The 27,855-nt window shown below is 46.7% G+C and overlaps 1 protein-coding gene across 8 annotated transcripts in view; it reads left to right on the plus strand.

The window, feature by feature from the left end:
- Ptprt (protein tyrosine phosphatase receptor type T) overlaps positions 1 to 27,855 on the plus strand; it is a 1,023,334-nt gene that overhangs the window by 277,577 nt on the left and 717,902 nt on the right. The gene's annotated exons all lie outside the window — the stretch shown is intronic.

Here is a 27,855-nt window from a genome sequence, read left to right on the forward strand (position 1 = left end):
GTTCTTTGGGCAGCTCTGTACTCTTTCCACTGAGGGCCTCGCTACTCCATAGCTTCTGATTCCATCTGTCCACTGCTGACTCTCCAGCATTCATGCCTCCAGCCCAGACCTCTCTGATGGGCTGTAGACTGCACAGTACACTCTGCTGCTGGGTCTTCTCAGCCACCTCTGGTAAAGGGGGTTTTCCAGGATGCCACTAAGCTGGAGGCAGAGAAGATGCTTGGAAATGTTCAGGTGCAGGTGGGCCTCATGGACTTTGGCTCCAAAGCAGAAGGCCACTGGATGGCTCTATATAGTTGCTATTAAGGCATGTATTGTGTAGGCTTCTCTTGAGTGTTAGTGTCAGCCTTAGGTAGGGTGAAAGTGTGCTGTAGTACAAAGTGGAGCGTTTCAGATCTGGTGGCTTCTTGTTTTGGGTAGCAGAGGCGTCAACAGTAAGGTGAAGTGGAGCAACCTCTGCACCTGTTGTCCCATTATGATTTTTTAAAATTTGTTTATTTTTTTTACAGACTGCATTTTGATTCATTGTACAGAAATGGAGTACGTCATTTCATTTCTGTGGTTTACACGATGTAGATTCACACCATTTGTGTAATCATACATGTACATAGGGTAATGATGTCTGTCCCATTCCACAATTTTTCATACCCCCTCCCTCTCGTAATCTAAAGTTCCTCCATTCTTTTCTCATCCCCCTATAAAGAACTTACAAAACTTTAGACCAAAAATACAAAGAACCCAATCAATAAATGGGCAAGGAACTAGACACTTACAGAAGAAGATATACAGGCAATTAATAAATATATGAAAAAGTGTTCAACATCTCTAGTAATTAGAGAAATGCAAAGTAAAACAACTCTTAAGATTTCATCTTATTCCAATTAGAATGACTGTTATCAAGAACACAAACAATAATAGATGTTGGCCTGGATGTGGGGAAAAAGGCACACTTTTACATTGCTGGTGGAGTTGCAAATTGGTGCAGCCATTATTTTAACCAGGTTGACTTTAATCTCAAAAGTGCCTTGGTTTAGATGATAGACTTATTCCTCCTGTTGGGGACACCAAGAGCCCCAAACACCTGTGCTTTGAACACATTACCTGTTCTTTGCTCTGCTGGCCATCTTTGATATTGGCTGAATAAATCTGGATCCTACAGTGTGTGTGTATATGTGTGTGTGCATGTGTGTTGATGCGTGTGCACGACGTGTGTATATGTTATGTTTTAGATGTGAGGTGTCCCCCCAAAAACTCACGTGTGAAACAATGCAAGAAGTTTCAGAGGAGGAATGATTGGTTGTGAGAGTTTTAACCCAGTCAGTGATTAATTCCCTGATAGGGATTAACTGAGTGGTATCTGAAGTGGTGTGGCTGGAGGAAGTGGGCATTGGGGGTGTGACTTTGGGTAAGAGTGGAGACTTCTCTCCCTCTGCTTCCTGATCATCATGCAAGCTGCTCCCTCTGCCAACGTCTTCCACCATGGTGTTCTGCCTGCACTCGAGCCCTAAGGAATGGAGCCGGCCTTCTGTGGACTCATACCTCTGAAACTGTGAGCCCTCAAATAAACTCCTCCTCCTTTACAATTGTGCTGGTTGGGTCTTTTAGTCACAGCAGGGAAGAAGTCGACTGAACCACCATGCATGTGCGTGTGTGTGTGGGATGTGTGTGTGTGTGTGCATGCACACACACGTGCTCTTTTCTGCTCAACTTGAGCCCACGCGAAGCCCTGCAGGGTCTTGTAGGCTCCCCAGCTCAACATCTCCAAACCTGGCTCTTGATCCACCCTTCCCGTTTCCCTCTCGACTCAGCCCCCAGTGTTCCTTGTCTTGGGAAAACCTGCTTCACCCACTCAGCTGCTGATTCAGAAACCAGAAGCCCTAGTCTCTCTCTCCTCTCCTCCTCCCTTTTCAAATCACTCCGCTGCCTTCCCCCTTGAGTACATCTTGGGTGTTTCCGAGTCTCTTCATCTCTACCTCCTCTGTGCTGGTAGAGAGTTCCCCTGGCTCTTTTCTGGGTAGCTGGGAAACTTTGACAGGCTCCTTGACTTGCCCTTTTGACTTTAATCCCTTCTCTACCCAGAAGCCAAAGAGATGATTCTGGACTCTGGCCTGGGCAGTTACCTCTTCCCTACCTGGTCTCTATCTGGTTTCTGCTTCGAGTCCTTCTGTGGCTTTGCACGGCAGCCTTGAGGCCTTGTTGACGACTGATCCTTCTGGCCCACCCTCATCCAGTTCCTCTTCCTCCCGGGCTTGCTTCACACCAGTTTCTGTCAGTTTCCAGAATGTTCCAGCTCGGCTGCCTCAGGAATTCACACAGGGCGGGTCCTCTCCACGGCAGCTTCCCTCCGCCCTGCCCTCCTGCTCCTCTTCCTGTCTCAGGCTGGGCCATCTCCCACCGTAATGAGCCGCCCAGCACACGGCACTTTCCTCAGGACACGAGTGATAGCTGGTGCCATTTGCTCAGCGTGTGCTTTGCTCCCAGATGAGAAGCTCCGTGTGACTGGAGATGGTGGTGGTCTGGCTCACAGCCGTGTCTTCAGTGTCTAATGCAGAGGATCGTTGGGTGTCCCCAGGTGAGATGGCTGCTTTTCGCTGCTGCCACTGTTTCTCCCTAGAGATGCGACACTCACTTCTGATCTTAATTTTCTCAGTCCCTCATTACGGCAGAGCGTCATTTCATAAATATTGGATTGTGCTAATACCATCTTCTGAGCTGTTCTAAATAGAGGCATTTGATAATGATCACTGAAATTATTCTGTCATGATGTGCCTGTGGATTTCGGGGGCCGCGCGTGCAGCTCAGGCGGAGAGGCATGGAAGCGAATCTGGATTAGGCGAAACTGTTTGTTCTTCTGGTGGGCAAAGGCTGAAATCTGCCTCTCCCTTTCTTAAATCCAGCAATTTCCATCTTGCCTGAAATCTAGTTTGAGTCTATTTATTCAGATGTTCCACAGCCTTTTATCAAACCTCTGTGTGTGACAAGCTCCGTGCTCTTCTTGGTCAGGGTAAATCAGAACACGTTATTTTATCACTTAATCCCTTCAGTGGCCTGGCACGTAGGATGGAATCTGTACTTCTCACCATGGCCAGTAAGCTTCCCCATGATCCAGTGTCATCTGCAAGTCTCTTTTCTTCTCTCTCGAAATGCTCCAGGCACACTGGCTGTTTGCCATTTGTCAGACACATTCTTTCCTGGCACGGGACCTTTGCACGTGCTGTTCCCTCTCACAGGAATGATTCTCTCCACTCTCCTCTTGGCCAGTTTCTTCAGGTCTCATCTCACACAGCTTCGCACAGAGCTCTTTCCTCATCTGTTGATCTATAGCAGGTTTCTCTTATGGTTCTGCTTTTGGAAGCCCTTATCATAGACATACTCACAGGTCAGCTTATTTGAATCTTATGCCTCAGCTGAGTGGCCTGGGGCTTCCATTCCTTTGCCTCAATTTCCACATCTTCAACTTGGGGACCAGTGTGACAGTTCAGTGGAGGGTCCTGTGTGAGGGTGGACAGTCTACACAGGGCAAGGCTCAGCCCATGTCAGTTTCTTTAGATTCTTTTCTGGTTCCTACAGTCTCTGGGGCTGAAAGAGTCGGCCCAGCCTAGGACGTGGCCCCTCCTCAGGCTCAGGTACGGGGTGCTGCTTTTCATCCAGTCATTGGTGTTGGCCAGAGCAGCCTTTCCCTCCCAGCCTGCATGGCCTCCTCCCTGGGTCAGTCTACACACATGCCACGGTCTTGCTCTTCCTCATCCTGCTCCTGGGCACAGCCCTCGGGCTGGCAGACCAGGTCCAGACCTGCTTTCCCCTCTGGTCCACACTGACTGGGCTGTCACAGAGGAATGGGGGTCGCTGTGCCCATAAACCCTCTCTCTGGAGCTCTCTCCTGTCCATGGAGCTGACAGCATCTCCTCCAGCCTTCCCCACCCTTGGTGTGGCCCTGAGGAACAGCCCAGCGCCAAGCTGGAGGGCCTCTTGGGGTCTGCAGAAATGTCAGAGCCACAGTAAGCCCAGAGGCAACCGGGCTTAGGAGTTTCCCTCAAATGCCTGCAGGACACTAACTTAAGTATCGGGAATGCAGGAGGGATGAAGCTCAGGCTGCCCTGAGTGCACAAAAACGTGCATCTCCGTCTCTTATTGACACCAACTTTGCTCTGACCCTGAGCCCTAGGGAGGTGGGATGTTTAAATTTTGAACACCATGGGGGCCCCACATTCCCCAGGGCGCTATGACTGTGCTGGAGGCTTAATCCAGCCCTGTGATTTCCTCCAAGGAACCAGCTACTGTGATCCCTGTGGTCTCCTTGTGAATCGGCTGCTTCTTTCCAGGGCTGGGAGCCATTGTCTGGGTCCAGCCCAGCTGCCCCGCCCAGCATCCCTTCTGAGACCTGCCCCTCCCCAGGGTCTGCCACTGAGCTGGGCAGGATCAGCAGACCCTCTCCTGTGTCCTCCCCAGTGGGGCTTCTTCCCAGGTCACCTTAGAGCAGAGAAATGCAGGGGATTGTATAGTTGCCCGAGGGGAGGGAAGGAAGGGCCAGGGACCGGGTGTCCTCTGGGAGAACACAGGCGCACACCCATGGGGAGTATGGCAACCTGTCCACCTACCATGGGGGCAGGAGTGGGTCCCAAGGCAATCTGGGATTCCCTTCATGCCCCTGGGCCTTGGCTGCATGTTCCTGCTTTGCTCTAGGTGCTCGGGTCACAGGGAGAGGACTGGTGACAGTTATGGATGGAACTGTCCCCTCACAAGACAAGCTGAAGTCCTCACTCCTGGCCCTGTGGATGTGACCTTCCTTGGAAATGGGGTTCTTCTGGCATAACTGAGTTCTGAGGAGTCCCACTGGGCCCTAGTCCAGTGTGCGGGGAAGTTGGAGGGGGAGGTGGTACTGATGCCTGTACCAGGCACGAAGTGCCAAGGATTGCCCTCAGACCCCGGGACTAGACCAGGAAGGAAGGAAGGGCTCTTCCCTGAGCCTTGGAGGGGACGTAGCCCTGCCAACACTGTGTTTTGAGGCTTCTGTCCTCCACAACTGGGGGAGGGCAGCTTTCTGTTGCCCGAAGCCCCCCAGTTTGTGGTCTTTGTAACAGCAGCTCTAGGAAACTAAAACCTGGACCATCCCGGCCACCTGCCCCTCCCACCCGCCAGGGTGCCTCACACAGGGCTCTGGAAATACTGGACACTTAGTTTTCTTCTAAGGAAGCTGGCCTTTGCTACCTGTCCTCTCCAACCAAGGACTGGATTAGGCATCTTCCCTCGCAACTCTTAATCTAATGTGCCACCATCCCATGAGTTCAGAGGTATTGTCACCTCTTTATTTTCAAGAAACCTGAGTCCCAGAGAAAGAAGGGGCTGGTCCAAGGTTATGTGAGCTTGGCGTCGGGTTGGGGAGAGGCATCTCGAACCCCCAGTGGCGAGAGATAAACTGCATGCAGGATGCTGTCATCAATTAAGTATCTTATAAATGATTCCTATTTGCAGTTGTGATTTATGATGGCAAAAAAAATAATGCATATTCATTGAAGAGGAAATGCACAATAGAGATAGCTACCACGAATGAAATGAAAGTCATCTGTGCATACAAACTCACATAAATATCTATTTTTCTATTTTATGCTGGTTTTTAGCATTTTCCCCATGTCCTTAAATATTCCTCAAAAGCATGCTTTCTAAAAGCTGCAGGGCTTTCCATTCCAATGGCTGTTCCACAATTTATTTAACTACTCTGTGCTGTTGCATACTTAAGTTCCTTGTAGTGCCTCCTAACTCTCCTGGCACGGAGTGTCTACCTACACCTCTGCAGTCTGCTCCAGTAGGAATCATCAAATTTGTGTTTCTTTGTACGTGTTTCCGTTTTCTCTTATGCACCAAGAACCCAGAAAGCTTGTGTATTATTTTTGATATCTGGAGGAAGAATATCATCCACATGTCAAGCATGTAATCCTAGAAATTTGCCCATGAGTTAATGGTGGGGAAGGAATTCTGGAGGACAAAACATAAAACAGAAGGGTAGTGGTCCCCCACATGTACCTCTTGGCTTAGGTACTGGATGGAGACCTTCTGGGCTTAGCAGGAATTGTGTTTGAACTAGTTTCAACCAGATCCAAAGGCTGACCAGGGTGGATGTCAGCCCTCAGGCGTAGGATGGGCTCTCTAGTGGGATCGGATGAAGCAGGTCTGTTCATGGTCTCCATACCAAGAGAGCTTCTCTCCCCCTGAGGAAGGGCAACTTTTCATTAAATGTTTGTTAAATGAATTGCTGTTCAGTATGGGGATTGAACTCAGGGGCACTCGGCCACTGAGCCACATCCCCAGCCCTATTTTGCCTTTTATTTAGAGACAGGGTCTCACTGAGTTGCTTAGTGCCTTGCTTTTGCTGAGGCTGGCTTTTTTTTTTTATTGTAAACAAATGGGATACATGTTGTTTCTCTGTACGTGGCGTAAAGGCATACCATTTGTGTAATCATAAATTTACATAGGGTAATGATGTTCGATTCATTCTGTTATTTTTTCCCTTCCCCCCACCCCTCCCACCCTCTTTTCCCTCTATACAGTCCTTCCTTCCTCCATTCTTGCCCCCCTCCCTAACCCTAACTCTAACCCTAACACTAACCCCTCCCACCCCCCATTATGTGTCATCATTCACTTATGAGCGAGATCATTCGTCCTTTGGTTTTTTGAGATTGGTGAGGCTGGCTTTGAACTCACGATCCTCCTGCCTCAGCCTCCAAGTCACAGGGATTATCGGCGTGCAGCACTGTGCCCAGCCTGAATTGCTGTTAACAGTTGAACTTTCCCATGATACGTCCCAGCATGTGGCTCCAGCCTCAGCCTCCTCTTCTGTCCTTTCCTCTCTGTGTTGTTCTGTGTTCAGTCCTGCTGTGGATTTTTGGGAATCGCCCATTGAGATGTGTCTTGGTGGTGCCTAGAAGGCAAAGGTCCTGGACACTGCCAGGCAATCTGGGTGCGGTTGACCAGGTTGCACCTGGATGCAGCTCGTGGGACCTCCTGCCCGGGACTTTCCATCTAGGAAGGATGGGCCAGCAGCCAGAGGCTGGTGATTGGTGTGTCCAGTGGTGGTGTCCAACCATGGCGATTGTACCAAAAGACATTGTGGGACGTCCTGCTTGTGGGTCACCCAGAGCTGCTTTACTTCTGCTTGTTTATCAAGCCTGATCCTAAAGCTTCCCCTTCATGATAAGTTTTCCAGTATTCTTCCAGAACATTCCTAGTTTGAGAAAGATAGTTGATTTTTCTTGTTGCAACCACAAACCCCGCAGGTCACACCCATGCTTTTCTTGTACTTGCCGAACCTTGGGCTGGAGCAGGCCTCCTCTCCCGCTTCCTCCTCCATCAGAGGCCTGCATAGAGGCCACCTCCTCCGGGAGGGCACGCGCCTCTCCTCTGTGCTGCTCTTGCGGAGTTTCATCAGCAGTGTCGTCTCTGAGCCCCCACCAGGCCCGTGTGCTCTTGGGCAAGGGCTGAATTCCTTATACCCTGCGTGGGGCCTGGAACAGGAGGGTGGTCCATATGGGGCTCTCTTGTCGATGGGTAATTGGTGTTAGGGAGTCAGGGAGAAGTGATTTCAGGGCACCTTGGGAGGCTGCTGCTGCGTGGGCATTTGCAGGGCACTTACAGCTTTTATGATCTGAGCACCTGCTCTCAGCGTAACGAGGTCGGGGCTAGGATGGACCACATGGTACAAGAGCCCTGTTGGTTTGGGCTCTTCTTCTCTGGAGTTGATTCCAGGATCCTTGGGGCAAATACAGGGACTCTGGGGACTATCCCTCGCTTCATGCTGGGGCCTGACCTGTAGTCACAACCACACAGAGGGACATGCAAGAGGCTCCTCTTGCTAAAACATGATACATCCCAAACAGACCCACTGTTCCTTTAATGTAGCACTTATGTTGAAATGACCTGGATGTGCAGGGCTTCAAGTGTCCTCGATTGCTCCTGATATTACTATTGATTGGTTTAAAGCTATAAGTTCTTATGCTTCCATTTAGCTAGTTACACTTTTGTATTCCCTGTTTAATGATAAAACATTGCGTCTTCTTTAAAAATGGGAAGTTGGTACATATATGTTAACTCTCTCCTCCCCATCTCAGCTCATCCAAATATCTCTACTGTCAGATTGGCCTGTATTGAAAGAGGGAGAAGAAGGAAGAGGAAGGGAAAGAAAGGGAAGAAGAGGGGAGAATATGTTTGTGGATAGTAATAGTAATAGGTGATTTTTTTAATATGCTTCTCTTGTGGGAGGTACTATCCTAAGCACTTTAAATACAGCAACATGTATTTAAATCCTTGCACTGGTCCACAGATGTAGGCATCATTACCTGCGTTTTACAGATGTGGAAACTGAGTCACAGACAGTTTGAATGACTTGCCCAAAATCCTGGTTAGCACTTGGTGGAGACAGATTTGACTCGAGAAGTCCAGGTCCAGCCTGAACTTCCTAAGGAATGCAGACCATGAGGAGGCTCAGAGCTTCCCAGCAGTTCTGCCGTCGATCTCTTTTCCTACCACCGGGTTGAAATCTAGTCTCCACCTTCTGAGGCTGCCTGGTTCTCCACCTAGTGATGCACCATGTTTTATTCAACCAACACCAAGAAGTAGCCGTGGGAGAAGAAAAAAAGTCAAAATGTTCCCACACCCTCAAATAAAAGGGAAGATCTCTGTCTACAAACGGCTCCTAGAAAAGTACTTACAAAGCAGCTCATATTATGGGTTGGTCGCTCATGTATTCAGAATTACAAAATTAATTGGGAAAACTGCATTAGCCTGCAATGACCCCAATCAATGCTTGTTTGGGATGTTTACGTGGATCACAGAATTGGTAAGAAAAAAAGGTCAGGAAATTGAATGTGGGCTTAGTAATTATTCCAGAGGATATGACCAAATAAAGATGAGGGCTGGTGGTGGTTAGAAACGAATGTCCTAAAGATGGCGTTGACCAGCAAAATAGAATCTTGCAGAGATAAGAATGTATGTCTGCTAAGTAAATGGGAAAAACTATCTATTCTTGTACACACATGGGTATCATACTGCATTCAAAGTGGTATCTTATAGTGTGGATCCTAAGCATTCCCCAAAGGACCGTGAGTTAAAGTCTTGGCCACCTGCGTGGCTCTGTTGAGAGGTGGCGGGTTACCTATGAGAGGTCCTCGGGTCATTGGGGGTGTGCCATTGATGGGGGTGGTGGGATCCCCAGTCCCTTCCTTTTCTGAGGCCATGAGGTGAGTGGTTTTTCCATGGTGTGCTGCCAAGTCCCAAAACAGTGGGACCAGTTCACTATGGACAGAAACCTCTGAGACGAGCCAAGATAGACCTTTTCCCTTCAGAAACTGATTATCGCAGGTATTTGATAGCGCGACAGTGTGATGAACGCTGTATAATTGGAAGCAAAGGTGATGAAGACTGGTGTCTTTCAACCTTCTGACGGCAGTCACTGATGCTGATGGTGCCTATGAATAAAGGGATCTATGATATATGGAGATGGACAATAAACACCTTTTTTTCTTTTACCCTAACACAGGGACTTCACTTACTGGACAGTATTCTCAGGGCTTTACATACTTTTAACTCAGTTAATATCACCACAACACTAGGAGCTGGATATGTTGTTACCCCTACTTTACAGAGGAGGAAAAACTGAGTCCCAGAATGTTAAGTAACGTGCTCATGAGCTGAGATTTGAATGCCGGTAGTCTGGCTGCAGGGGTCCCGGAGCATCATCTACTTTTTAATGAATATTTCGTTTTATGAAAGGTGATTTTAAATGCATGTATGTAATTAATATTAGATACCAGAAGTAGACATTTGACTGATTCATTTATCTACACACCTAAAATGTTACGTATTAAAGTTGTCCCAAATCCTGTGTGTGGGTTTTCCTCACTGGGAAAATGGAAGGATGTTCTACTTCAACCACGAGGGCTGGTCCTATCAGTTTGTGGGATGGACTCAGGGCAGCAGGGTCTACCTGAAGCCCGACCTGGTGAGCCTGCCTGTGGTTCAGAGAACTCTGCTGAACAGGGGTGTCATGGCGGCCGCCACCCACCAGGGTCACAAGGACAGTAAAGTCAGCTTCCCTCCTGATTCCTCAGATCCCTGGTGCTTAGACTCTAGGCAGCCCAGGGCAACCCGGAGGAAGTCACTGGGGAGCGTCCTCAGAGTCTGGGCGATGCCAGTCCCGTGCCCGGTGACATTCTCCTGGACTGTTGGTCGATGCGCTGCTGCTCCCAGAGACCAGGGCTCCTCCACCTGAACGCTCTCTTTTTACATGTGTGTATTGTCTTTTTAAATGAGGAGACAGGTTTTCATATGCCTTGAATTCTGTGGTAATTTGAATTATAATTATACCTTTTGAGAGATTTGGAAAGAAAATTGTTTAGAACAAATAGAGTTTTTTTTTTTTTTTTAATTTAGTGAAAATAAGGTGGCTTATGCGTCTCCGTAAGAGTCCAGCGATCTGGAAAACCCAGTATGCATTGCGGTCTCATCAGGGGTCGGCCTCGACCTGCAGGCTGGGATCTGGTGGCACAGCCACACGGGGCTACTGAGCACGTGGCACATGGATAGTCCCATACCTGATTCAGAAACTTAGTGTGAAAAAGAGAACGCAAAACAGCTGGACTGTTTTTGTGTTGACTCTGTGTTAACATGATTATGTCTTAGGTATACAGGGTTAGATAAATTCTTAAAATTAATTTCTCATTTCTGTTTACCTGTTTAAAATGTGGCTATTAGAAAATTTCAGATTACATAAGTGGCTCCCAGTCTATCTGTTGGCCAGTGCATGATCAGGTTTTCACTGTGTCAATAGCCTCCCATCCACAGGGATGTCTCTCTTTGATAATAGTGCCAGCTAACATTTATTGAACACTTACTATGTGCCAAGTTCTCTAAATGTCGTCTTCTCTGTGGTTCACAGCAACCCTGTGTGGCACAATTACTCTTTGAACTTCATTTTACAGATGAGAAAATCAGGGCATAAAGACATCAGCAACTTGCTCCTAGTCATGGAGGGAGCAAGAAGCAGACGGGATTTGAAAGCAGCCTGGCTCAGTGGCTCTCACTGACGGCTTCTAGGCTTCCTTTTTTTTTTTTTTTGCTCGTGGACATAGGGTTTTTGTCCCTGCCTTTCTGTGCTGACTGCATGCAACCCTGTGGACCTGTTTCCCTAGTGAGCAATGAGCTGCTCTGTCTCTCACATCCTCTTAGCTCTGCTTTTCCTGTGTTTTGCTTGTTGTTTCCGTGGTTCCATGTGCTGGGGCTGGGGTTCACCCTGTCTCCCCACCAGGCCTCTTGGCTAGCCCGGGCCCTCTGTTGTCAGGGGAGGATGTCCTGTTCCTCTCTGCCACTCAGTTGAGACACCAAGCTGCTTTTCTCTGTGCTTCCTGCACCAGCTTCTATGAAATGACTCTAAAACTAAGGAATCCCGACCCCATTCTAGATCTGCCACTGACCTGCTCTCTAACCTTGGGTCCTACACTGACCTTCTCTGGGCCTTATTGGGGTCGCTTCTGACTCTAGCATTCTTTGCTTTGTGATTTGTGAGTCAAGGAGATAAGGAAGCTTTTAAAATGTGAAGAATTGAGTGCTACATACGTAAGATCAGGCATTAGTGAAAGTCCTGTGACCCTCGCCCGGCTAGCCTCTGTCTGTCAGTCATGGGGGCTGATTCTGACTCCTCAAAAGGGGACTCTGTCTTCATGAGTGTGTGGACACTCACCCATCCTAACCACAACCTCACCGAGCTGAGAGTCGACACTCAAGATATAAAATCTTGGTACCCTGCAAATGCCAAAGCAGCAGCAGTCCCTGGGGAGAGTTTGTCCTTGAGAGTTGAGCGGGAAAGGAAGTGTCCTAGTCAAGCTTAGGGCCCTTGCTTTGTTCTCAGGCAATCCATAGAGCTGCAGAGCTCCGCCTCATGCTCAGGAAGGCGGAGGGTTGCATCTTTAGGATTTATTTTCCTACTACTCATCAGTGATGTGTTTCATTTCATTGATAGAATTACCCTGTTTTCTAAAAAGACCTCCTATTTCCCCCACCCCCGTCTCTCCCTGTATTGGCACTGTGCTCTGCGCTAGCACAATCGTCACACTTCATGTTTGGAAAGCAACTGCTTTTTAAACTTCCCTTGAATCTGCCAATATCTTTTAAGATTTCTTCCCTTCCTAAGCATTCTGTTTCTCATTAAGAAACCCAAGTTGCCTTTTCTCAGGATTTAAAGCATTCTTTCTTGTCAGTAAAGCAACTATAAAAGCTCTGGACAAGCAGGAATATTCCATGTCCTGTACAGATCCTGAGAGTTTCTAAGGTTAAAATAAGACTTCTAGCTTCCAAGAGCCTGCTAAAGCCACAGCTGCTAAAACATAATCACATTGGGTTCAGCAGATGGGATTCTGGTAAAAAACATAAGCTGCCATAGGTATTTCAATCAGGAAGGGGTTTAATAGAGGGTATTGGAGGTTTATAAAACCTTTGAAGCCCTCACACATATGGTTAAATGATCCTAGATAAGAGAGTCAAGGCTACACAGTGGGGAAAGGACAGGTTCTTCAACAAATGATATTGGGTAAAATGGAAGAAGAATGAAATTAGACCCTTACACCATACACAGAGACTTAACTCGAAATGGATTAAAGACCTAAACATAAGACTTAAAATTACAAGAATTCTAGAAGAAGACACAGGGGTAAAGTTTGAATTTGACACCCAAAGTACAGGCAATGAGAACCAACATAGACACGTAGGACTACATCAAACCTAAAAACTAGTGTGTGTTCAAGAAATGACAAAGTGAAAAGGCAGCCTATGGCATGGGCAAAAATATTTGAAAATCATGTCTGATAAGGTTAATATCTGGAACATCTAGAGAACTGTTCACTATTCAACAAAAGCAAAACAAAATAAATAAAAACTCTGATTTTTGTTTTTGGGCAAAGGACTTGAGTCTACATCTTTTAAAGATCTACAAAGGGCAACAAGTGAATGGGAAGATTTGCAGCATCACTAATCATTAGAGAAATGCAAATTCAAACAACGATGAGATATTATCTTACATCTGTTCAGTTGGCTTTTATAAAAGAACAAATGTACAAGCAAAACAACAGAATATAATAATTATTAACAAGCAAAAATCTGGAGAAATTGTGCACTGCAGGTAGGAATTTAAAATGGTATAACCCTATGGAAAACAGTATGGTAATGCTTCAAAGCAATTAACAACAGAACTGTCATGTGAACCAACAATCTCAATTCTGGGTATATAGCCAAAAAAAGTTAAAGGCAGAATTTTGAAGAGATAGTTATACACCCAGGTTCATTGCAGCCATGTTCACAATAGCCAAGACTGGAAGCAACCCAGACATCCATCAGTGGATCAATGGATGAAGTAAATATGGTATTTCCATACAATGTGGAAATTTCCCTTAAAATGGAAGGAGATTCTGACACCTGCTACTACATGGATGGACCTTGAAGAGTTTATGCTAAATAAAATCAACCAGTCATAAAAAGTCATACACTGTATAATTTCACTTATATGCATAGAGCAACAGAACTCATGGAAATAGAAAGTAGATTGGTGGTTGTCAGGGACTGGGGGAAGGGGAAGTAGGAAGTTCCTATTCAGTGGTGTCTTAGTTTATTCATGCTGCTATAACAAGATGGGCAATTTATAAACAATGGTTTATTTCTCACAGTTCTGAAGTCTGGGAAGTCCAAGATCAAGTTTCTGGCGGGCTGGGTGTCTGGCGAAGTCTAGGTGTCTGCTTCCAAGATGGCGCCTGCTGAGTTCTCGCCAACTCTTTCCTAAGGTTGAGACCCATCATGAGGACTCTGCCCTCATGACTAAATTTCCTCTTACAGGCCACATATCTAAATGCGATCACATCAGAGTTTAAGTTCCATCATATAAATTTTGAGGAATAAAATCATTCAGGCCATCAAAACTGTGTATAGAGTCTCGAATTTGCAAGAAGAAAGAGTTCTGTGGATTTGTCGTGCAACAATTGACATACAGTTAGCTCTCCACAACTGTATACTGAAAAAAATGGTTAAGAAGATAATTTTATATTATTTGTCTTTTTTACCACTCTTAATGGATAATTCTGAAGGTAAAACAACAGCACACTCTATGAATTTTAGGTGAGAAAGCTGAAGGAATAGCATGGTCTAGTTTAGAAAAAGAAGAAACAAACTCCTAAATCAATCAATCAAACCAACTTTGCCAAGGAAGCTGAGGTCAGGGAAATCGTCACTGATGTCCAGAGAACTAGAATGTGCCCAAGTGTCAGGGAATTTCCACATGGATCTGAGCTACTGCAGCCCAGAAATGGGGGATTCCAGGATCCTGAGCAGCTGCCGACCAAGGCTCATGGCTGACATCTTTTGAACGCCATGAGTCCACCTGCACTGACCATTGTGTGCATAGTGACCTCTGATTTTCTTCATCATCCAGGTCTTTTGGACTGGAAAGAAAGATGTAGTTTCTAGGCTTCCAGCCCAGGTGACAAGCAAGGAGGTTATAGGGCTGGGGATGGTACACGTTCCACGGCAGCATGCCCTATGTGCATGAAGGACTTGAAGCTCGTTTTTCGTAGAAGAAACTGAAGGGTGAACTTTGAAGTCCAGCTGATGCAAGTTGGAATGTCACTTCCATCAGTGACTCCTGATCTGCTCTGGGACCGGCGCCTCGAGTTCCTCACCTGTAAAAGGAGGACAACAGCACAAGGGTCTCATGAAGCTGTCACAGGGAGAATTAATATTACACATGCAAAGTTTTCTGCACAACAGTAGGTACCTTATTACTTGAGAATTGCAACGGGGCGTTTCTAGCAGCTAGAGGAGCCTGCGTTCAGTCAGATGCTGCTGAGTAGGTGGTTTGTTCAAAGAATGACAAGCAGCCCTACATGGTAGGACGACAGTGATGACAGTAGCATTAATGGAGCACCTATTGTTTGCATGGGACTGTGCTAAGCACTTTACACGTGTCATTGTCCTTTTATTAGAAAATCCCCATAGCAGTCTTTTGAAGCAGTTTACTATTATTAGTCCATTTTCTCATGAGGAAAAGGAGGCTCAGAGAGGTTGAATAACTTATCCCTGATCACACAGCAAATGGCAGGAGCAAATACTGGGCCACATTAGGACTGTAGGGTGCCTTGGTCATGGCAGTGTCAGATGTGGATGAAAAGGGATGTTGGGGCCACAACTTGAAGGATTTTGTGTTCCAGGCGCTGGACTGTAAGAGTGGAGAGCCATCAGAGATTGGGCCAGGGAATGTTCAGGTCAGAGCAGAGCCTTTGAAGACGGACAGGGTGCCAGGCAGCTTGAGAGGGAGCCTGGAGAGGGGAGGCAGGCTGTTACTGTGGGGCAGGAGGCTGCCCTGGTCGGCTGTGAGGTGAAGGAGAGGGAAGACGTGGATGAGCTCAGCAGGACCTGCAGGAGATGAACAGAGCCAAGGGGTCTGGTTGGGAGTCAGACTCCTGGACAGGTTGCCCGAGTTCCATTTCCTCATCTGTGTGTGATTCACCTGCCTCGAGAGACTTGCTGAGCGTGGTGGCCGGACTCATGTGTTACAGAAGCAGATTCCTCTCCCCACCCCACACACGGTGCCAGGAAACAGCAGGCAATTTTGGTGACATTCAGACTTGAGAACAACTGGATTTGAGAACCACTTGGAGATCTGGGACGGGGGTGAAGGAGGGGGCAGGATTCCCCAGGACAGTGGGAAAAGCAGAGGCCAAGAGCAGAACTCTGAGGTTCCCACACGGAGCTGTGGAGCGTGAGGAACGGTTCAGAGCCCTGCAGACGGGAGCAGGAGCAAGCCTGGGCCCACAGGAACCGCGCCCCTGGAGCCCGAGCCGTGGCTGTTTACGCACCCTCTGGCTGCCTGCTCCCAGCTCACTTTGCTTTTGCCTCGGGAAACATGGATTCTCAGGGTTCTCTTGTGTCCTCCCCTGCCCAGCTCAGGCAGCTGGACAGCTCAGGAGGCGGAGCTCCTGCAGGCTTGTGTCTAAGGCCCCTCTCCCCGCTCAGCGCGAGCTCCCCTGGAGCAGGAATCAGCTTCGCTGCTCCACTACACACCCTCACCTTCTGGAACTGCCTCTGGCATCCAGCGCGCCCTCAATTAATATTGAGGGAGGGAAAGATTGAAATGTTAAACTCCTTGGAAACAGGTTTCAAGAAAACAGAAAATCTGACGTGGCTGAAATGCGCACTTGCAATCCAGATCATGGTGCCCAGCGGGTCTCAGGGGGCCTGGGTCCTGGATGCTGACCTGCTGCGTGGCCTGGCGTCTCTCTGGGGCCCAGGGGCCGCAGCCACACAGTGCAGGTCCGTAATCAGGCAGTACTGGCGGTTTCCTCTCGTTGGTACCTCCCAGGATCCCTCATGTTGTTCTGCTGAAGACTGATTTGTTCATGTCTGCAGCCAGGGACCCCGTGGTGTCTTCAGGATAGAGGAACAAGAGTCTGGGGTGCATATGGGCATGGACAGCCCTGAGCAGGTGGGGTCGACAGGCCAGAGAGCCACCCCCAGGGTAGTTCCAGCCTCTGGAAAATAAACCTCATTGTTCTTTTCTGGGTGGCAGCAAGAACCAGAGGAAAGACCGTACTAAACGCCAGTGCGGAGTGAAACAGCAGTCAGACTTTGGCCATTTCTCAAACAAACGTCAGCTTACAAGCCTGACTTTGAGACTCTACACCAAGTTTTTGGACATTTTTTGTTGTTGTTCTAATTAGTTGTACATGACAATAGAATGCATTTATACATAAATAGAGTGTAATCTCCCATTTTTCTGATTATACATATTGCAGGATCACACTGGTCATGCAGTCACACATGCACATGAGGTAATAATGTCTGCTTCACGCTATCATTCCTTCCCCTACGCCCCTTCCCCTCCCGACTCCCCTCTACCTAATCTAAAGTAACTCTATTCTTCCCTCCCCACCCTTATTGTGAATTAGCATCCGCATATCAGAGAAAACCTTTGGCCTTTGGTTTTTCGGGTTTGCCTTATTTCACTTAGTATGATTAGGAAGTCAAAGTTTGTGGACTTTACAATATGGAATTTAATAGCGGAAAGATTATTTTTTGGCATGAAAAGTCTGCTTTCCTGCTTTTAAAATGAAACCTCAGCAACCTTTGTCCTTGATTCTCTGCATGGGTGTCTCTCCAGAAGGATCCCAGAAGTGGACGTGCATAAGAAGTTCAAGGACACTGTGGCCAGAGGGATTCCGTGGAGCAGAACTGTTGAGTTTCTCTGGCTGGGAGTTTTCCCTAACCTACACTCCCAGGCAGTTCAACTGGAACCCACAGGGTTAAGTGGAGTAACGAGGGGAAGGAGAACCGAATGGTAGGCGTGTGGGACCACGTAGACTCCTAGTGGCCCTGGCCACTGCAGAGAGCTGAGGCGGTGTGGCGGACCTCAGGTCTCGTCCAGATGTGCTGCACACTGTAAGGTGTCTGTGATCTGAGGTTTTACATGATCTTGGGTCCACTCAAGTCCATTAGGGCCAGGCCAGCTCTCCATATTTCTGTTCCCAAGACCTGTGTATTCTAATTAAGGGAAGTGGGTAGGGCTAGGGGCGGAGCTTCCTTCTTAAAACCCTGGAAGACCAGGTGAGGGCCTCACTATCACCCACATGCCTATCATGTTAATCTTACTTAGGAAATGAGTTGAAGAAGTCTATGAGCTTTTAGGGCTGGGACCTGCTGATCTGTTACGGACTACTCATGCATCATGAGCTCTGGTGATCTCAGGGCTGGCCAGCACTGTGGCCTTGGCCTCTGTTTTCCAGAGGACGAAAGCATCTGAAGAGGATGATCTTCAAGCACGAGGCTGGGCCATGCTTCCCCCGTCACAGACAGCGCTGTGCCTGATCTCTCCTCAGAGTCATCATTCTACCATGTAGACTGCAGGAAGTAGGTCTCTCCTCAAAGGTCCCAGCTGCTGTGGGCACTCTGGGTTTATCAGGTTGGACGATCATGCCTACTTCCCACCAACATAACTGCAAGACCTCGAGCTTTCTCAGAACTCAGTACTGTCACTGGACACCAGGCAGAGCACAGGTTTTCCCATCACATGCGTTCCCGTTTGAGTCCCCACTCTGATGTTCACCATCCTGTCCCCAGGCACGATTGTGGACCTCTCTGAACCTCAGTCTCTTCTCTAAAATGAGAATGATGGTAATACCTGTCTGATTCACCCCACTTCTGTCAGAAGCAATCAAAGATAGTAGAGATGAACACATTTTGAGAACTCAGGGTTTTGTTGTTGCCACTGTGATTGTGACCTTGAAGAGTCACTAGACCCAAACTTTCGGAGTCAAAGAAATGTAGTACTCTCAGCTAAAAGGACCAGCCCCTGCTTACCCATCCAGCCCCCAGGAGGGCAGATTAGAACTGTTGTGGCTGCAAACCCAGCCGATATGGGCTGTAATATACTAAATTATCACTTGTTTTGCAGTCTTGACGAGAAAAATAAATGCAATTACACTCATGAATGTTGAAAAATGAAGCAAAGCAATGTGGATCTGCACATTTGAGGTGCTTTTCCAAATGAAAGGCTGCGCACAATGAATGCTAATGGGCTCCCTCCCTCCCATGCTCTGGCACATGGTGCGACGTGATCTTTCTGAATTAAGGGAGCAGCTGTGCCAGGGCCCAGCCCTGGGAGAGGCGGCCCAGGGGAGGAGACTTAGCAAGTAGACCCCAACTTCCTCTCCTGGCTGAGGACCCTGAAGAGACCCAGCTTCCTACGGCAGGTAACCACGGGATCTTGGTGGTCCCTGGCTTCTCTTCTATCGTTCTGTCATTCTGTGTGCAGGCACTTGTGAGCACCAACTGTATGTCAGCCACGATCTAGGAGCAGGAGAGGTGCAGCTCACATGTCCTCCTCCTCCTGGCCTCGGGAGGCCTTGTTACCCAGGCCTGATACCATTGCCTGGTCTCTGGCCTTGTGCTTCAGTGCAGTGGCCGCCAGCCACATGCAGCTCCTGGGCACTAGCAACGTGGCCAGCCCAGATGTGTGTGAAGTGTAGGCACATGCCAGATCTCTAAGTATTAGTGGAGGGGTGGGGCAGGGAGGGAGGGAGCGAGCGAAGAGCAAAATACCTTATTAATTTTTATATTGCTTAAGTGATAAAAAAGATAATACTTCAGACAGTCAGCCCTCTATATCTGTGGGTTCTGAATTCAATCCATCATGGATGAAAACAGGAGAGAAACTGCATCTGTACTGAACAGGTGTTCTGTTTTTTCCCTTGTCCTTATCTCCCGAATAATGCAACATGATAACTGTGTGCCTTTTATTAGGTATTATAATCTAGAGAGGCTCTGAAGTCTATGGGAAGGTGTCCACATTGTATGCAAATGCTCCACCATTTACCTAAGGCACGTGAGCACCTGAGGATGTTGGTATCTGCAGGGGCAGCTGGAGACCAAGGGATGACTGTCTTGGATTGAGGAAAATACCCCAGAATTTATCTCACCTGTTTCTTTTTACCTTTTTAGTATAGCTGGTAGAAAATTAAAAATGGCAGACATGGCTTCCATGGTGTTTCTTTTGGACAGTGCTGGTCTGGCTCCTCCCTGTCTGTTAGCTCCCATCCTCTACCACATGCCCCTAGCTGGTGGTTCCGGGCTGGTCCTTCCACATACCAGGTCTTCTTGCCTCAGGCCTTTGCTCTTGTTCAAAGTTCTTCCCCAGTTCTTTCCCAGCTCAAATGTCACCTTCTATGAGAAGGATCCTCTGACCATCCTCTCCTCACGTAAATTCCCTGTTCTTCTTATCCAAGCACTCTCTCCCCCTAGTCCCTATTGTAATACGTAGGTATAGTATCTATTTGCTTGTTGGAATATCTGTTTCCCTAAGAGAACAGAAAGGGAGGGAGCTTTTCTGGTTTGTTTTGTTTTCAGTTCTAACCTCCGTGTCTGCCACAGCAACTGACACACAGTAGGCACTCAGAAACTTTCTCTTAAGTGAATGCATGATTAATTATAGCATTAATATCCCAAAGGAGAAAAATATTTAGGTTATTTTAAAAGATATTTGAAAGTATTCAACAGCAGGTCGTAATTTATCAGTTAAGGAATGTCTGAATGAAAAATATTTGGCCTATGGTTGATTTAAATGGAGTTTAATAAAATGGAGGTAGGATTAGGATTGAGGGAATTAACAAGGAATGGTGAAGTGTGCATGAGCTGAGAACAGTGAAGTGCCATTACCACCCTAGTTCTGAAGGACAAGGGTGGGGAATGGTATTAGGGACCACCTAGTGCACAATGTAGAAGAACCCAACCACCTCAGGCCTTCTGCCAGTACCTGCCATTGGCCACACTTAGAAGCAGTTGGTATGGGAGGCTGGAGCAAAGAGGTCAGCCTCTCCCCACACAGCAGGGTAGAGGCTGCATCCGGATTGGCAGGGAAGGGTGGCAGTGGAGGAACAGAGAATAGTCACTCCCAAAAGACCTGGAAAGCTATTTCCTTAATGTGATAGAGCATGTCTATTCCAAACCAATAACCTATCCTAAAAATATAAGGATGCTCATGATCATTAAAATTATTTAATATTTATTCAGGGATTTCTGGTAACTGAATGGAAAGTATAATTATGGGAGAGATAAAATTATTTGCAGAAGATATTATTATCTAACAAAAACCCAAGAGAAATAAGTGAAAAACTATTACAACCCAATAAAACAGCCCAGTAAGGTTACTAGTTGGGGAATAAATACACAAAATCAACAATTTCCTAAATCCAGGCAATAGCCAGTTAGGAAACATAATATTAAAGGATTAATTCTATAAAAGCAGAGAAAACTATAAAGGACTGAGGAATTAGCTCAAGAGTCAATATGCAGAAACTTTAGTAGGGAACTGTAAAGCAAAACTGGGAAAATAAGCAAATGGTTGTATCTCATTCCTGTACAGGGAGACCCATGATTTTAAAGCTTGGTGATTTAATTTAGAATATTACACTAGAAATTTATGTGCAATGATGTAAAATAATTTTAAGATTAAAAAATATATATTATAAATGATTAAGCAAATGTTGGAAGAGAATGAAGGGGGAAGACTTCTTCTAAATTTTAGAAATATATTCTGAATCTAAAATTGTTCTGATAGTGTATACCAATCCAAGAAGAGAAGGATATGTCAACAGAACAATATATGTCTCTAAAAGGTTGTGTGTGGTACACATGTGTGTGTAAACAAACAACATTTCCAATCAGTGAGAGAAACCAGGAGGAAATTGAAATGATAGCCCACCCACCCTAGGTGAGTTGAGTTAGGTCTTTATTTCATACAAAAAGTATCCTAGAATAGAGTTACTTTATATTAGGTAGAGGGGAATGAAGGGAGGAGAAGGGGTATGGGGTAGGAAGGATAGTAGCATGAAACAGACATTATTACCTCATGTACGTGCATGACTGCATGACCGATGTGATCCTGCAATATGTACAATCAGAAAAATGAGAAATTACACTCCATTTATGTATGAGCTATCAAAATGTATAATTGCATTCTACTGTCATATACAACTAACAGAACAAATAAAAAATTAATTTAAAAAAGAAAAATTAAAAGTTATTAAAAAATTCTAGATAAATGAAGCACATTCCATTTAAATGTATAGATTTGAAAGCATCTAAGACATGTAGCAGAGAAGTGGATATTTAACTAGTCTTTGGGAGTAGGATAGTTTTCTGATGACATCATTCAAGGTAGAAGCAATAAAGGAAAACAAAAATTATGTATTTGTCCCTGAGAACCATAAACAAAGTGGAAAGACCCACAAACTGAGCTGCTACTCGCAATACATATACAAAACCAATGATTGATATCATTAATATGAAAAGAGCTTTTACAAATCAATAACAGAAAGACAAATGATCCATTAGATATGTATTCTGTGTTGGCGACACTTCTGAGAAATACTGTTGGTTTAAGTACAAATTGGTTCAATATTTAGGGACAACAATTTAATATCTGTCAAAAGCAAAAACTATGCATATCTCTGATCAGAAATTTTATTTTAAAACTGCATTTCAAGGAAACAATCAGAGATAAGTATTAAGTGAAAAATGTATAGGTATGTGTCCTCTGACATGGCACCTGACCTCCCAGAGTATCATGGCTTGAGAAGAAAATGAGCTTGCTTCCCAGGATAGCTGTGAGGGTCATTTGGAATGAGTGGCCCAGAAAGGCCTGGGAGCTGTACATCCTGGGGAGATGGTGTGTGTTCAAGGCTGGGGCTTCCCTTTTCCTCTTTCCTTCCCATCTGCAGTCCCTTGGACACCACGAGGCACGGCTCCTGCTGTTTCAACTCTGGGACGAGAGAGCTCTGGGCCTTTGCTCAAGCTAAGCAGGGCTGCTGAGGATGGATAATCAGCCTGGCCTGCAAGCATTTAGTTAGTGCCAATGACATGCATAACTGGACGTGGGTCAGGGATTAGATGCTCTGTTTGATCACATTTTAGTTAGCCAGGCTCCTCTGAGTCCCCTTCTGCACTAAGTCTTGACCTTGATTTCTATCTTGTGTCTGGTCTGCCCGCCCAGTATTAAGAGGAATCCTCCTGTGCTTGATCTCTGCTTTAGTCTGTTTGGGCTGCTATAACAAAATGTCATAAACCAAGTGACTCATAACAACAGACCTGTATTTCTCATAGTTCTGGAGTTTGGGAAGCCCAAGTACAAGGTGCCTGCAGATTCTATGTGTGGCAAGGGCCTCTTCCTCATGGATGGTGGCTTCTTGCTGTGTCTTCACATGATGGAAGGGCAGAACAGCTCTCTGGAGTCTTCATAAGGGTACCTATCTCATTCCTGAGGGTTCTGTTCTCATGACCTCGTCATCTTCCGGTGGCCTCACTCCTTAATACCTGGGGTTTAGGATTCAACACATGCATTTGGGGAGGACATAAATAATTTGATCACCCTGGTCAGCATTCAGCAAGAACCCTCTTACGCTTCTAGCAAGAATCTTCCTACCCTTGTCTGCTCTAAGAACTTTTCCATCCACTCGCTCTGCTCTTCGACTACAAATCCATGGCTGTTTTCGCTTGATCTCTCTTATTGCAATGGTCTTGAACAATATCGTCTTTACCATTTTACCATAGCAAGTGAAATTCCAGCCTACCCCTGCAGGAGCCTTGGATCTCCCAGGTAAACAGGCAGGCAAAACAATAATGGGCTGTGTGGAAGAGGAGCCTTCGTTCATTGATTCAAAACATGTATTGAGGACCTGCGATATGACTGGCACCTGGAGGGGATACAGCTGCAAATAAGATAATCCAGTTCCCTGTACTCCTGCAGCTCACAGTCGGGTAAGACAGATGCATGAAAAAAAAAACAAAAACGAAACCCTATAAACAGAAAAAGTAGAGAGAGGGCAGGTTACTCCTCTCTGGGGTTGTGCAGGGAATAGGAGTTCCAGGTAAACAAGAAAAACTTCCTACAGCAGATGTAATCTGAATTGCATCGCCTGTGAGTTTAACATTGCTCGTGGGCTACAAGGCTCGACAGTTTCAGAGCTCTTGTAAGCATATTTGTGAATAAGTCTGAGGTTGGGTGGCTTGGGAGCCAGCCTGTGATGCGCACACGGGGGGAGGAAGGCAGCTGAGGTTTCCAGAGGCAGCCCAGTTGAGAGGAGACACGGACAGGGAGATTATCCTAATAGGATTTCACAAAGACCACTTAGCAGTCGCTGAGCTCGGGGGAAAAATAGTTATGAGCTGAGGGTGGAGAAATAGCCAAGAATCTGGCAACTCTGCGAAAGCTTGGAGAGAAAAGCTGACAGCCAACAGACAGAACAAGATGATGCTTGCAAAAAGGTGGAAAGAATAGACAAGGGGGAAAAAGCACTCGGAGATATGGATGGAAATGGAAACGCATTAATATAACCTGGGGGACGCGCATTAAGATAATTCCAATTCTAAGAAGGAGCAGAGCCAGGTCTGATTCATTACAGCCCTTTGCACTGTCAGGGAACCCTTGGACACATGTGGGCAGTGGAAGTCGGGATCCGGATGGAAAGAAAGGATGCACGGATCTATTGCACTCGGCAGAGAGAGGACAGGTGATCTTCATCCCTCTTCGTTAGAGATGGGGAAACGGAGGGGAGAGAAGTGAAATGACTTCTCCAGAGACACACAACATAGTAAGTCTAGAACTGAGAGAAGAGAACCTTGTCTACTGCCGGTGGGGATGCAAAATGGGGCAGCCACTGGGGAAGACAGTTGGCAGTCCTTCCAAAAGCTAACCATCGGGTTACCAATAATCTACTCCTAGACATACCCTAAAGAATTGAGACAGGTACTCAGATTTGATCCACAGTGGGTCTTCTGACTACTAGCCAAGGCCATTCTATTACACCCAGCTGCGGCTCTCTCTTCTTCTCTTCTCTCCTGCTGTCTCCTTCCTCTTTCTTTAATATATATATGAGTTGGGGCCCAAGGGATAGCTTTGCCACTTACTGTGGTCCTACTGTCCCAGCACAGATGGAGAGTCAGTGAGGCCCCTTCAGCCTGACCGTGTGTCCATTTTTCGCACTTTGCCAGCACACGTTCAGGGAACGCAGCCATGAGGACCACCCCTCCTCAGTATCGACCTGAGAGTTGTCCAGGAGGTAATGCGTTCCCAGTCTGGAAACAATCGTTGTGTCATCTTTTAGTGTTTTGTTGTTTATTTCATAGAGTTCACATTCTTTTGCATTTTCCTGGGATTACAAAGCAGCTGTTTTGTTGTTGTTGTTGTTGTTTGTTTTTTGTTTCTTGGAGCATCTCTTCTTCCACAGCAAAGTTTTTTTTTTTTTTTTTAATTATCTTTACATGTCAAACCTTCTTGGGCACACATGAGATTCATTTAATGACTATTAAATGCTTTTAATTTTTCTTTGTTTCCCCCTTACTTTGTGTACATGCAGGGAGACAGTCACATGATGGCGTTATTCCAAACTGGTTATGCTGAATTTTCTTTTGCTATTCTTTCAGTTTATTTGAGTGCAGCTGGACTCCTCCTTTAGGCGATAGGAAGTCGTGGGGGACTTGCAAAAAGCCGTTGGGAGCTTTGTCTGTCTCTAAATGTATGGAAAATCTCGCACGAAGTTTCAGTTCCGTGGAGTTTGTAGTGGATCCTGGTCAGGGTTTGGGGGGTGTCTTCTAAATCTTCTATTTGCTCCCCACTTTCAAAGTGAGCCAACCACTTTGAGGGGGGACCTTCAGTTTCATGGGCCTTTGGTTTTTGCTTTTCTGGATCCATTCATTGTCTTTTCTTTGCTCATGTGAGGACTTTCATGACATGCTTTTTGCCTGGTGAACAGTTCTGGAGTGGGGTTTGGGAAGGAGGTCAGTTCAATTCAAAGCAGGGGTGGGGTGGGGGAAGCTCCTGGTGGAACTTCGCATCTATCCACATCTATCCCGTGGCTCGGCAATACCTTTTCAATTGGTTTCCTTCGAATCGGGAGCTGTCACTGAGCTTTTCTCTTTACGCAACGTCTCCCCGTCTCCCCCGCAGTGCTGTTTCATTGGAAGGGGAAGATGAACACAGATTCCTCTCCTTCACTTTGGCCCCGATGACACTTCAGCTCTTCAACCTGGAGATGGGGTGACTTCTTTGTCTCAGGACTGATAACATATCCTTTGTGTTTCTGTTACTTCTTTTTGTTTATTTCATTCTGCTTTGGAGATGGAGGTTCTGTGAAACGGCTCAAGCCACCATATTTTCTGGAAGACTTGGCATTCTCTTCACTATTCCATGCTGTGTTATTATAAATACAATACTGCACGGCCAGTATGACATCCTCTTATTGGAAAAGGTTTTCAATGACCGTATTCACTGAAATGGCCTATTTATATGTCAAGAACATTATTGGTTATGTGCTTCTGTGTGAATAGAACAACAACAAACAAAAGACCCAGTTCTAGGCTGCCAAAGGATACTGCAGGGACTCTCCTACCACCCCTCAGCTCCACATGTTCCTGTAAAGTTGCAGCAGAGGGTCTCGGTGGTGAGTGCTTTTTAACTGGGCCATGGGATTAGGTTTTCTGAAGGTATTTTTCCTATTTACATTTCAAGCTCTTAATTTCGTTGAAGGTACTGTTGCTGTTGTTGGTACTGGCATAATGGATCTAATTTAATTTAATTTGTTTCCTTGCATAGAAGGTGATCCTTGCTCAGCTGCTGCTCTGAGCAGAGAGGGAGCAAGCAGGCTTGGAGATAAGCTGTGAACTTTATCAGACCTCGCCAAGGTTTATGCTAATGAGCAACACTTAGCGATTTCAGAAACTCTTCCTCCTGCCATTGCTTAAACTATCAGGCTGCGTCCTAGGCAGCACAGTACCTCACAAGTCACTGGGGGCTATCAGGAAGGAGGTCGGGGGATCACCTGGCTAGTCCTGTGCCACTGCTTCCAGGTGCAGTGACTGAGGTGGGTCCAAGATGTTTGTCGGGCGGAGGTGTTAGGATGCTTGTCCCTGTCCATTTGGCCACCGTGTGCCTAGAGGAGCCTCCTGGTGAGAATTTCGAGAGGTGGTAGGTGTATCGAGGTTCGGCAGTCCTCCATGAAACCATGGTTATACCTCAGCAGCTTGTGTCCTTTGTGGGGTTGTTTAAACTTGCTGAGTCGGCCGTCGGGGATGGGGCAAAGTGACTCAGGGAGAGAATGTTCCATTCCCATCAGTATTTCCAGCACCTGTAAGGTGGCTGCCAGACTGTCGTCTCATTATGCATTCGCTGAATGAAGGGATGATTGAAAGGGAACAAACAGATACTTAAGGAAGGAAGTTGGAATGTCATCATCATGTCTCCAAACACAGACATTCCAGAAAAATTCTGTCTGGATGTAGGGAGCTTCAAGGGACCGTGAACAGAGACAGCCGGAAGTTCACCTCATTCTACTCTCGTGGCTTGACTTAGTGGGCTGGAAGGCACTCTCCATCGCTTATGTAGATATGCCCACCGTGGACAGCAGGTGTACGGGGTCCTCCTGGATCTCTGCCTTGTCCTGCCCAGACTTGCTCAGCACTGGATCACTCTACTCTGTCCTGGGTGGACGTAGCCTTGTGTTAGGAGTGGGGATTAAAGGCAGCCTGGGGGCCCAGTCCTAGCATGCGATCATTGATTCTGGGGAAGACCCAACTGCAACCTCCCTTAATACAAGACTGCTTTAGTTCAGGTTGTGTGGGTTATTTGTGTCAACTTGAGTGGGGTAAGGGAGGCCCAGGCAGCTGGGAAATTGTGATTTTATTTCTGGGTGTGGTCATGAGGGTGTTTTGGCGCACAGTTGACTAGTGTAGTTGATCATGATCTGAACCTTTGAGCCCTTAAATGGAACAAAGAGGCAGAGGAAGAGTGAACCTGCTGTCTCTCTTCCTGAACTGGGACATCCATGCTCTTCTGCTCCGGGGCTCCTGGTTCTCAGGCCTTCAGACGCTGCAACTTAGACTTGTGCCCTGCCCACTCCAGGTTCCCAGGACTTCAGCCTTAACACTGGGAACTACACCCTCCGCCATCAGCCGGCTCCCTGGTTCTCGGGTCTCTGGACTTGGACTGAACTATTGCACTGGCTTCTGGGTTCTCCGCCGTGCCGATGGCACACTGTGGGCCATCCTGGCCCCCATCAGGGTGTGGGCCGCTTGTCACATTCTCCTTGATGGGAATGTTGTTGCTGTGCAGTACTATCACTTTCTTTGACTTCTCAACTATCCTAGAAACCTGGATAGAACCATCGCTTGTCATCTTCTCTGGGTCACTTAGCTCTACGTGTTTCCAATCCCTGGGGAGATCCAGGCTTCCCAGTGGGTTTCCATCACCCACCTACTTCCCAGAGTATCTGTTTCCACCCAAGC

Source organism: Sciurus carolinensis, chromosome 2 (genome assembly GCF_902686445.1).
Source record: "Sciurus carolinensis chromosome 2, mSciCar1.2, whole genome shotgun sequence".
Lineage (NCBI taxonomy): Eukaryota > Metazoa > Chordata > Mammalia > Rodentia > Sciuridae > Sciurus > Sciurus carolinensis.